Below are 12,354 nucleotides of genomic sequence, written 5' to 3'. Positions count from 1 at the left end.
TCTCGACGTAAAAGAGAGACTTAAATTGAGCTTCGACAGACTAGACAGAGAACAAAAACTGATTTTTATGGACATCACATTTTTTTTATTGGGACAGTCAAGAGTATAGGCGTCAGGATATGGAAGGGATCAGGATTGAACGCGGAGCACACAGTTCAAATTCTCAAAGATAAATGTCTTATTGAAACAGAATGGAAGCGTTCAGAGGAATTATTGTACGATGATCTACTAGTTTTCAAAATGCACAATCACCTTCGAGATTTAGGAAGAGAAATGGCGGATCATCATACGTCTCCAATTCGCCTGTGGCGACCCCGAGATCTTAATTCTCTGGTTGACTCGTCTCTGCCCCAGCTCGTCATATTTGAAATTATAAGATCTATCCTAATCTTGGTTTTTTAAATCTTTTGTTAAGCTTATTCTCTCTTTTAAAACAATATCAAACTGAAGCAACATTTGATATGGATCTTTATATGTAGGAAACTGATTCCCTGAAAGACATCCTCACCAAAACGCAGAACAAAAGAATTAGATGTTTCAGTTCAATTTTTGACACATCCTTCGGTTGCCGCACTAAATACTTCATAGGAGTTTCGGATGATCATCGGCAGCCATTTTCTGAACTGTTATGGATTAAGCTTGACCTCGTTTGGCATGCAGGTATACGCGTGGTACCTTCCAAAATCATCTGCGGATGTTTTCGGAGATTGTGGCATGAAGATATACAGGTATATTCTTCTTCTTCTTCACCGATAATTAAATCTATTTATATTCATATTGGAGAGCGCGTTCTAGATTATTACTTAATTTTAATATTTCTCGCCAGTGTAAAATAACTGTTCATCACAAATTTATTGTAAATTTGAGGTCCCGTCCCTGTTGAAAGCGCTGCAACTCAATGCAACCCCGTTCTTATATCTTCCAAAAGAATTGAGAATGTTAAATGAATTAGGAATGTTAAATAAGTTGGAGGACCTCGTAATTGTAGGTAATCTGCCGTTAAGAACGCCATATGATGGAGCATTCTTATCTGAATTGCTTACGAAACTCACTAATCTTACAAGATTGGTTCTAAGGAGTTTCAAATTGCGAGGAGAATTGACATTCAGCAGTTGTGGATACTCAAGAGGTAAGAATGTTGCAGTCGGATACATGAATAAGCTTCGAAGTGTAGAAATCGACCATGTAAGCTTGGTATCTAAAGTAATAATCAGTGGAGAGTATTGTTCAAGCCTTGAGAAATTGGTTCTTTATAACATGCCAGATTTAATGAAGTCATCCTATTTTTCTAAAAATATCCACACACACAGATATTGCAAGCAGGGTTCTGTAATGGTAATTATCCTCATGGGGCAACCTACATTTTAGAAGAAGGGTTAATGTCATTAGTCAATGTTTTGTACCTAAAAGAGATATTATTAATTGAAGTATTAATGATCTATTCTTCTATCAAAATAGACTCATGATTAGGTCAAAATATAGGAAATGTATAGGCATGAGTCATAATGTTTTATCTTAAATAGAAATATAGATAGGAGGAAAAGTTGGTTTACTTTCAAAAGCATTCAATGAAATATTATGAACTTTTCCAATAAAAGTGAAAATTGAATTAGCAACATAATATAAAACATCCATTCACAATATGCATAATGATCAAACAAAACACAAGTATAACATGTATCATTTTAAATAACAAAAAAATAACTAAAGATATTGTTTGAATATGAGAAATGAATGCTTCTCAATATAAGAATCTCATTAAAAAATAATTTAAAAAACTAAATTTTAGATTCTATGCGAATGTAAGAAGAAGACGTGTAAGTATCTGTGGTGTCTAACTAGTTGTGTAGATACGGTTATAACTACCATGGTAGGCCTGGTTATAATTTAAATGGCTAGGTGATATAGATTATTGTGTAGATGGTTGAGTTGAGATATGAGTTGACTTAGATTTTTGAATCAAATGTTAAGGCAATGTGATGTAAATGAGAAAGTGCAAAGGTGCGAGTGCGTGTGTTTGAAAAAGTTGTTACAATAGTTTACAAGAAGATATCATATCTTTTTATGTCATCTTATTAGTGAGTTAGCATGAAGACAATATCTCTTTTGCCAACTTGTGCAAACCTGCATTTGGGCTTCAAGAATCCTAACATTGGTGTCTCAACTGACAAGTTCTTTCAACTGTAGTGCATTCCTTGGTTTGGTATAAAATATATAAAATTAGTTATTTATATTTTGAGTGTGGTTCTCACCTTTCTTTTTATTGATATTATATTTCCATGTAAAAATATTGGATTTACGTGTTTGTGTTTCCTTCTCCTTACCCTTACTCATTTTCATTGTCTTCAATGCAATTTTCCTGTAATTAGATATATTATCTTGAGTATGAATTTTTATTTTCAATTTTCATTGTCTTCAACATAATTTTATGTAATTAGATATATTATCTTGAGTATGGATTTTTTAATCATTTTTTTAAGACTTTTTCCTTGACTTAAATGAGTTTATTTTAAACGAATCTTTTATTATAGCCTTTAAAGAAATCTAAGAATTTTATTGAAAAATGCAAACTTCTTGAAATAAAATACTAAAATAGAAAAAAAATTATTATATTAAGTGAGGAACCAAAGAAAAAAACTAAAACAAGCCCTCAACCATCTAAAACTATCAATTAAATCAAAAATAAATTAATTAAATAAACTAAAATTAACAGCTCGTAATACTTAAGAAACATTTTTTCACATAAAAACCCAACTAAGCCTCACGTGAAACTACAATGAAATAGAGTTGTACACATGGCAATGATAGAATGAAGGCTTGGAATTTGATGAAAGATAATAAATAAGTTAAGCTTCGCTTTAAATATGTAAAATGATATATATGAATATTTCTAAATTTTAAATTTTAAAATAGTTTAGGATGAATTAGAAATTTAATATAATTTATTATTATTAGTGATCCTCATTTAATATAAGTATTAATGTATATGTTTCTATTTTTTCATATATTACTAATCCAATGTAAGGTTTCTATATTGTTTGTTTGTTATACATTTATATTAATCTAGATTTTTTAAAATAAAAAGTGCGGGTGATCGTCAAAATCTAGGTCCGATAGGATTGTATGATGACGCCATTGTTCTATTCTTACTTGTCGTTTCCTATAATCTTTCAAGAGTTCAAACCTTGTGTTTCAATTCAAGGAGAGTGGAGGGAAAAATAACAGGTTTTATTACATTGTCAATCATAATTAATAATCCACCATCACAGTGGACAAGCTGGTAAATATAGAAAAAAGTATTCAATATTAAAAAACCTCCTTTATAATCAGTTTTTTTTCCCCTTTGGCATAAGTTGTCCCATTTTGGTCTACGACATCGTAAGCTACTGTAAGGATGATGATTTACGTCGTGTAGTGCAATTTGCTATAAGGTCGATATTGATAGCAACAGCTACCCAGGCTGGAGGATCAACATGCCTGGGTATGTCATGTATGCCCATGGCTATGCCCCTACCTTGTACTATGCTATGCCATCCAACCGTGGAATACCATGCCTGCATGTCAGCCACGTTCATGTTGCGTTCGAGGATGTCAGATTTCGTTTTGCATTTAACTACCCTTTATTATTATGTTATAAAGCTTTATTATTATTATGATGTTATATAAAGGAATAGTAACATAAGAATTTCTTGTACTTAACTTTGTAATTGTCATTTAAAAAAAAATACATTTAAATTTTGGTAGAGAAATTAGTTCATATAAAAAATTAAAGTTAAATATAAATAAGAAATATATAAATAAACTATATAAATAATTTATTTAATGTATATAGTTAAAATTTAATGTACATCTATATTATAATAATATTATTAATTTTTTTATTAATTTATCTTATCTTTTATCTTATCATATTAATTTAAATATTCTAAAATTTCATAACAATTGAAATTGCCATGTTAGTAAAAGATTTTAAAATGTATTTTTTTTTAATCATTACTTTTTGATATTGTATTATGTTTTTTGTTTTGTATTTTTTTTGGTTAAAAATATAATTTGATTATAATTTATTTTTATATAAATAATAATTTAAAATTACATAAAATTTAGATAACAAAAAATTATTTAAAACATAATTAAACATAATATTGTATTTATCTTGTTTAATATTTTTTATAAAATCTTGTTTAATATTTGTATACAATCTTGTCATAATAAATGTCTTGGTTGTTCCTCAAACTCGCCTAAACTATCCCCATGCCACCCATGCCCCCATACCCGTCTGGGAGAAACTGTTATACATTTTTTGGTGCAAAATACTTGTCAGATTTGATTCGTATACGGATGCATCAGTGGAGCTTTTAATTAAATGGCAAAGGAATGCAACATGTAGCATTTTATCATTTATTTTATATTATATTATTTTATAAAGTGAATATTTTTCCTTATCTATTAAATATTAAAATGTATTTAACTAAGAAAGAAAATGTTTTAGAGTAAATAAAACAACTTATGTATTTCTCCTTATATATATTAGTCTACAAATTAATTTTGATAAAAGAATTATAAAATCAAATGATAAAATATTATAAAATCAAATATAAAATGTGCTAATAAATGTGTTGGTTGTTCCTCAAACTTATCTAAACAAGAATAACTAAACCAACAAATTTAGTAGCACAAAACAAGAATAACTAAACCAACAAATGTATTTCAGATGATAAGATCGGATAAATCTTCTAGAAGTCGATCGAGAATAAAACAAAATTTGAGAACCAGCAGTATTCCGCGGCAACGGCTACCCAGCCAGTTATTTCGACTGGCTAGGTATGCCCTGTTGTTTACCTCTGTCACCATCTCCGTCCGTCTACATTCTTGCTTCCTCTAACATGACCATCCTACGTCCGTTCAGAAACCGTACTCTGACGGATGAGTTCTGGCCCGCTCTGACAGAAATGTGCAGGCATGATAAATATTTAAAACGATTAACATTTTAAATAAAATTTATATTGACAAAGTAATTGTATTTCATTATAACATTAACATCAATGTAATTGTAACATTAAAGTAATTGTATTTCATTATAAATGTTTTTTTAACATAAATTACTTTGTCAATATAAATTTTATTTAAAATGTTAATCTTTTTAAATATTTATCCTATTTTAAATATTTGTAAGTTACTAATAATTAATTAAAATATTACATTGCAATTAGAAATGGATAGATCATAAAATATTTACCTACAACATTTGTAAGAATTTTACTTCTAGTTATTATTATATAAGTAATGTCTTAAACCCACAATCCTTAAGAAATAATAAGGATTATATCAACAAATAGACTGAGTTAGATATAAAATGATCTAAAAAATTTAAATATATTGAAAATGATATATTTTATTTATAATTTTCTTTATCTTATTGTTTGATCAATATATACAAAAACGAACTTATATTCTCATCTAATACTCGGTAACATCCACATCTAACATAGATACAAATTGTTTTTAAACTAAACATTCAAAATGTATTTTTACATTCTAATAAATTTTCGTTTATGTTTTTTTATTGGTAATTTTCATTTAAGATTTTACTATATTATAGTATTCTACCATTTAATTTAAAATTATATTAGAAAAAATTAAAAAAATTATAGCAATTAATTTAGTAAATGTTAATCTAATGTAATATATATATATATATTATATACATTATTTGAAAATATATATATTTTATATTAGTATAATTTTAAAATATATTTATTTAAAAAAATATTACATTTATACTTATAATTTTATTTTTTTAATCTCTAAGTCAAAGTAATTTTTATTTTATACTTATAATTATATATTTTTAATATATATATATAGTTCCGCTTATAAATAGGTTGCCCAGTTAATAGATAGCTAGCGTGCATTTGTAACGACGGGCTAAATGTCATGCTGGGCTTCTGATGGTTCCTTAAAGAACAAGAGCTCTTTGCGAGCAGGAGTCCCTGCCTTTTGGAGTTATAGTGGGGGTTGTAGTTATTAGTGACGGGTTTTATGCAACCTTCCCAAAGTTAATTCTAATAATAATTTTATTTTTTGGTGACCACAATAAAGCCAACTAAAGGTACACAATTGTCCTTAGAGTGAACAAATTCAATAATACTAATATAATATAAACTTTATTAGTTGTATGAAGCCTCCACAACTTTGTTTATTGTATTCAATAGAAAATAATAATTCAAATCTCTTTGCATAAGACAACAAGGTCATATACAACTAATAATAATATTAATAAACAAACATCAAATGCACTTAATTTATCAGATACATTTGATATTTATTAAACCTCAATACACTAATTTATAAATAAAATATTATAATTTTGTGTTTAGCTATATCAAATTATTTAGAATTTGTCAAATTAATTGGCATTGAAAATGAAATAGGTAGAGGCCAAACATGTATAATGGAATGTAATTTTTTTTTTAATAATTCTTGGTTTCTCAACAGTTTAGTTTTAACGGTATTTAGTTTTAAAACTAATAAAATATATAACACTTTTGAAGCCACCAACTATTAAAAGTCAATAATTTGGAAATCGTGTTCTAATACCCACAGGTCTGGGTTTGAGTCCCAGCAGCTTCACCTCCGAGTATCTTGACAGTTAGAAAAGCTGCATAATATGAAATAATAATAATAATAATACAAAGATTGTTTAACTCAAAAAATTATTTATATATTTTAAAAATCGAAATCATCAAATCCAACCCGGGACAGAGAGTATTCCTTTCCTATTACAGTCGGTAAAGAACAGTAAAGGTAAGCAAAATATGACTACAGAAAGTACATCTTTTATTAATTTTTATTAAAATGAATGCAGAAAAACCATTATGTAAGTGTTGTTCATTAAAAGAGTGGAAATAAGCTAACAGGTGCATTCGCAACAAATAGCTTGCAGTGCCTTCTTTTAAATTATTTTGGATTTTACATATGCAATGAACATCATCAATTTTGAAGAGGCAGGATACAAAAAACACAACTCAGAAGTATATTCCCGTCCAATCCAAGCCGACGTAACACGTGAAGACAACAAAAAAATAAATAAAGATAAACAAAGCTTTGGTCAGCAGACAAGATAGTTGAAAGGTTGAGTGTGAGTCAAATGGCATGTGGCAAAAGTATGTAGAAAATTTTATAAATATTCTGACAACATATTAATTGCATTTATATGAGTACCAGCGCTGCATTGCATTTGATGTTTTGGCAGCCTTTTTTTACCTATTTCCATTCTCCAAAAATCTATTTTCTCCCCAGGAAATTAGCAACTAGCCAATCACAATTAAAAATTTTGTGTAGGAAAAATGAATTAAAAAATACTTGGATTTATGACTTTAGTCTTTTGGTACCTAAAGTCTAAAATGAAATGGCAGGGGGGCAAAAGAAAACATTAGTACCCTGCCTTATAAATAAGGTAGGGACTAATAATAAAAATTCAGACTTACGACACAACTTATTGAGATGTGACGCAATATACAGCTGTATCATACCAGATTCCATGTTTGGCTTCCACGTTTACTCCCACTGGTCCGTCATTTGGAAGATGTCAAGATGGAATCATAACAAACGACAAGGAACCTTGAAAAAGGACCTCCTTCACGTCCAGTCATGTCATGTTCATAATTATGACCCACGTGAACTACGCCACAAATGTCGTCCAGTCTGGTCCCACGCGATCGAATTTTTCATTATTATCACACCGACTTACACCGTGGGTCATGTAAATCAAATCACTCGATCAATCCCTGTTGTACTATATTCATTTTGGTAGTAAATATAAATAATAAATAAATAACAGAATTTCTTCTCTTCAATAATAAATAAATAATACAATAGAAAAATGAATTTATCAATTCTCAAATATTAAACATTATCTTATTTTAAAAATTTAAACATTTAAAAAATTAAACAAATTCAAAACTTCAAAAAACTAGTTGATTTCTTTTGGAACAATTATATATATACATATATGTATATATATACATATATACATATATATGTACATATACATATACATATGTATATATGTACATATACATATATACATATATACATATACATATAGATATATACATATATGTATATATATAAATATATACATATATATGAACATATATATACATATATGTATATATATACATATATACATATATATACATGTATATATGTACATATATACACATATATACGTCGTGTACATTCTAATAAATTTTCGTTTATTTTTTTTTATTGGTAATTTTCATTTTAGATTTTACTATATTATAGTATTCTACCATTTAATTTAAAATTATATTAGAAATTTTTTTAAAAGTATAGCAATTAATTTAGTAAATGCTAATCTAATGTACAAATTATATATATATATATATATATATATATATATTACATACATTATTTGACAATATATATATTTTATATTAGTATAATTTTAAAATATATTTATTTATAAAAATATTACATTTATACTTATAATTTTATTTTTTTAGTCTCTAAGTCAAAGTAATTTATCAAAAATGAATTCCACCGCGGGTCATGTAAATCAAATCACTCAATCAATCCCTGTTGTACTATATTCGTTTTGGTAGTACATATAAATAATAAATAAATAATAGAATTTCTTCTCTTCAATAATAAATAAATAATAGAATAGAAAAATGAATTTATCAATTCTCATATATTAAACATTATCTTATTTTAAAAATTTAAACATTTAAAAATTAAACAAATTCAAAACTTCAAAAAACTAGTTGATTTTTTTTGGAACAAATTATATATATACATATATGTATATATATACATATATACATATATATGTACATATACATATACATATGTATATATGTACATATACATATATACATATATACATATACATATACATATATACATATGTATGAACATATATATACATGTATATATGTATATGTACATCTATATACATGTATACATATATGTATATATATACATATGTATACATGTATATATAAATAATCATATAATGTTAATGGGTCCTTGGTCTATGGTGAAGCTGAACGACTCACAGAGAGCTCACCAGGGATGAGGTCGAGATTGTGCCCAAGTGATTTTGACAACATACTGCATTCTTAAATCTTCAAATGGTAGTAGCTTGTAGGTCTAAACCCTCCATCAAAAAAACAAAACTATATAATATACTTAAATAAAACCTTGGTTTTGAGTAATCTTTTTTTCATAAACTCCTCAAATTTAAAATCTTTTATTATTTTAAATTTTTTTTAGAAGTGGTCATTTATAAAAATGAGCAATGGGACATAATGCAACGATTTGATGGTCATGGACATACCCAGCCATGTCGAACGAACTGGCTGCGTAGCCATTGCACACATGCCATAACTGGCTGGGTAGCAGTTGCCACTAATGATTGCTCTATAGACAAAGGTTGTAAAAAATGATTGTCCTATAGATTTTCTTGTTGAGTGATACGAGTTAAATTTGTGTTGTCGAGATGTGATATGCTTTAATGAAGGTCTGTGCACTCTGAGTTTTACTCTTCATCTTCTTTGGCGCTTGAGTTCATGGCGTCTTCCTCCTCATCGCACCAAGAAAAAAAGAGATGTGGTCCTTTTGGTGAATTTGAAAGGAAAGCATTCCATGCATCTAGAAAATTGTTTGAAGCATTCATCAATCACCGCGGCCCTAACGTGAAAGAAACAGTGGCTGCAGCACTCCATAAATCTCTCAAGGACAAGGAGTGTCGGGCATTTCTTGATGATCGAGAGTTTGAAATTGGAGATCCAATTATCTCTACGATAGAAAATGCCATATTATCTTCACGAGTTCAAATAGCCATCTTCTCGCCGCGATATGCGGAGTCCTCCTGGTGTTTAGATGGGCTGGTCCTCATGTTAAACACCAAGGCTCGTTTTATTCCTATATTTTGTGATGTGGAGCCTTTTGAACTTCGCTACCCTAACAAGGGAGCTTATGCAAACGCATTCAAAAAGCATGAAGAAAGCGGCAGATTCAGTGAAAAGAGGATTCGCCAGTGGAAAGAGGCACTGAAGTGTTGGTCACTCATCTTAGGCCACAGACACAACACATCTCATGAGTATGTAGGCTATTTGTTTTCCACATGGTATTTCTTTGTTTATTTCGATTGTTTGCTTCGACTGGCTATAACTCAACTGTCATTTTTACCTCTTCACCCTCTTCATATTTATATTGAAGTTAACTTGTAGACCTTGAAATTGCCAGTGATGTCCAGAGGCTGTGTACAAAGATTGCTGAGGCTGTACAGAAAGAGGTTGAAAATACAAGATGTCTGGAAGTTGCAAAACATCCGGTAGCGCTTGATCAACTAGTACAGGATTTTTAAAGACAGATTGGAGACCAAGGGAATATTGTTGGCATTTTTGCAATGGGGGCCTTCGGAAAAACAACCTTCGCCAAAGAATTCTTTAACTGTAAGAGATCCAATTACGAGGCCTCGAGTTTTGTGTTTGACGTAAGGGAAGCATCTTCTAAAGGTGAATTGCCATGTTTGCAAAGTCAGCTCCTCAAAGACTTGTTCAGCGAGGATCGCAAATGTCGGAGTGTAGACAAAGGAATGCCCAATCTGAGGAATCGAATGGGAAGAGCTGGAAATAGTTTCCTTATTGTTCTCGATGATGTTGATCATCCGAAGCAGCTGGATGCTCTCTTGGTCAGAAGGAAAAATGGTCTTGTCATTGTCACAACGCGCGATGAAAGGGTGTTTGGAACTGCTAGTATTACTAACTGTTACAGATTAAAAGAGATGGATGAGGCTCACGAAAAATAGCTCTTTTGCTGGAACGCCTTCGATGTGCCAATAGCACCCCAACGGTGTGAAACATTAGTTAATAGCTTCGTGGACCTATGTGGAGGATTACCTCTCTCTATACAGGTCTCTGCTGGGAATCTTTATGGCGTTGAAGACATAGCTTTTTGGCAGTCAAAATTGGAGAAATTTAGGAGCACTCTGCATCTCGACGTAAAAGAGAGACTTAAATTGAGCTTCGACAGACTAGACAGAGAACAAAAACTGATTTTTATGGACATCGCATGTTTTTTTATTGGGACAGTCAAGAGTATAGGCGTCAGGATATGGAAGGGATCAGGATTGAACGCGGAGCACACAGTTCAAATTCTCAAAGATAAATGTCTTATTGAAACAGAATGGAAGCGTTCAGAGGAATTATTGTACGATGATCAACTGGTTTTCAAAATGCACAATCACCTTCGTGATTTAGGAAGAGAAATGGCGGATCATCATACGTCTCCAATTAGCCTGTGGCGACCACGAGATCTTAATTCTCTGGTTGACTCGTCTCTGCCCCAGCTCGTCATATTTGAAATTATAAGATCTATCCTAATGTTGGTTTTTTAAATCTTTTGTTAAGCTTATTCTCTCTTTTAAAACAATATCAAACTGAAGCAACATTTGATCTGGATCTTTATATGTAGGAAACTGATTCCCTGAAAGACATCCTCACCAAAACGCAGAACAAAAGAATTAGATGTTTCTGTTCAATTTTTGACACATCCTTCGGTTGCCGCACTAAATACTTCATAGGAGATTCGGATGATCATCGGCAGCCATTTTTTGAACTGTTATGGATTAAGGTTGACCTCGTTCGGCATGCAGGTATACGCGTGGTACCTTCCAGAATCATCTGCGGATGATTTCGGAGATTGTGGCATGAAGATATACAGGTATATTCTTCTTCTTCTTCACCGATAATTAAATCTATTTATACTCATATTGGAGAGCGCGTTCTAGATTATTACTTAATTTTAATATTTCTCGCCAGTGTAAAATAACTGTTCATCACAAATTTATTGTAAATTTCAGGTCCCGTCCCTGTTGAAAGCGCTGCAACTCAATGCAACCCCGTTCTTATATCTTCCAAAAGAATTGAGAATGTTAAATGAATTAGGAATGTTAAATAAGTTGGAGGACCTCGTAATTGTAGGTAATCTGCCGTTAAGAACGCCATATGATGGAGCATTCTTATCTGAATTGCTTACGAAACTCACTAATCTTACAAGATTGGTTCTAAGGAGTTTCAAATTGCGAGGAGAATTGACATTGAGCAGTTGTGGATACTCAGGAGGTAAGAATGCTGCAGTCGGATACATGAATAAGCTTCGAAGTGTAGAAATCGACCATGTAAGCTTGGTATCTAAAGTAATAATCAGTGGAGAGTATTGTTCAAGCCTTGAGAAATTGGTTCTTTATAAACATGCCAGATTTAATGAAGTCATCCTATTTTTCTAAAAATATCCACACACACACAGATATTGCAAGCA

Source organism: Cupressus sempervirens, chromosome 7, assembly GCF_028749045.1.
Source record: "Cupressus sempervirens isolate cs-2001-9-10 chromosome 7, ASM2874904v1, whole genome shotgun sequence".
In the NCBI taxonomy this organism is placed as follows: domain Eukaryota; kingdom Viridiplantae; phylum Streptophyta; class Pinopsida; order Cupressales; family Cupressaceae; genus Cupressus; species Cupressus sempervirens.
This window is presented reverse-complemented; position numbering follows the sequence as displayed.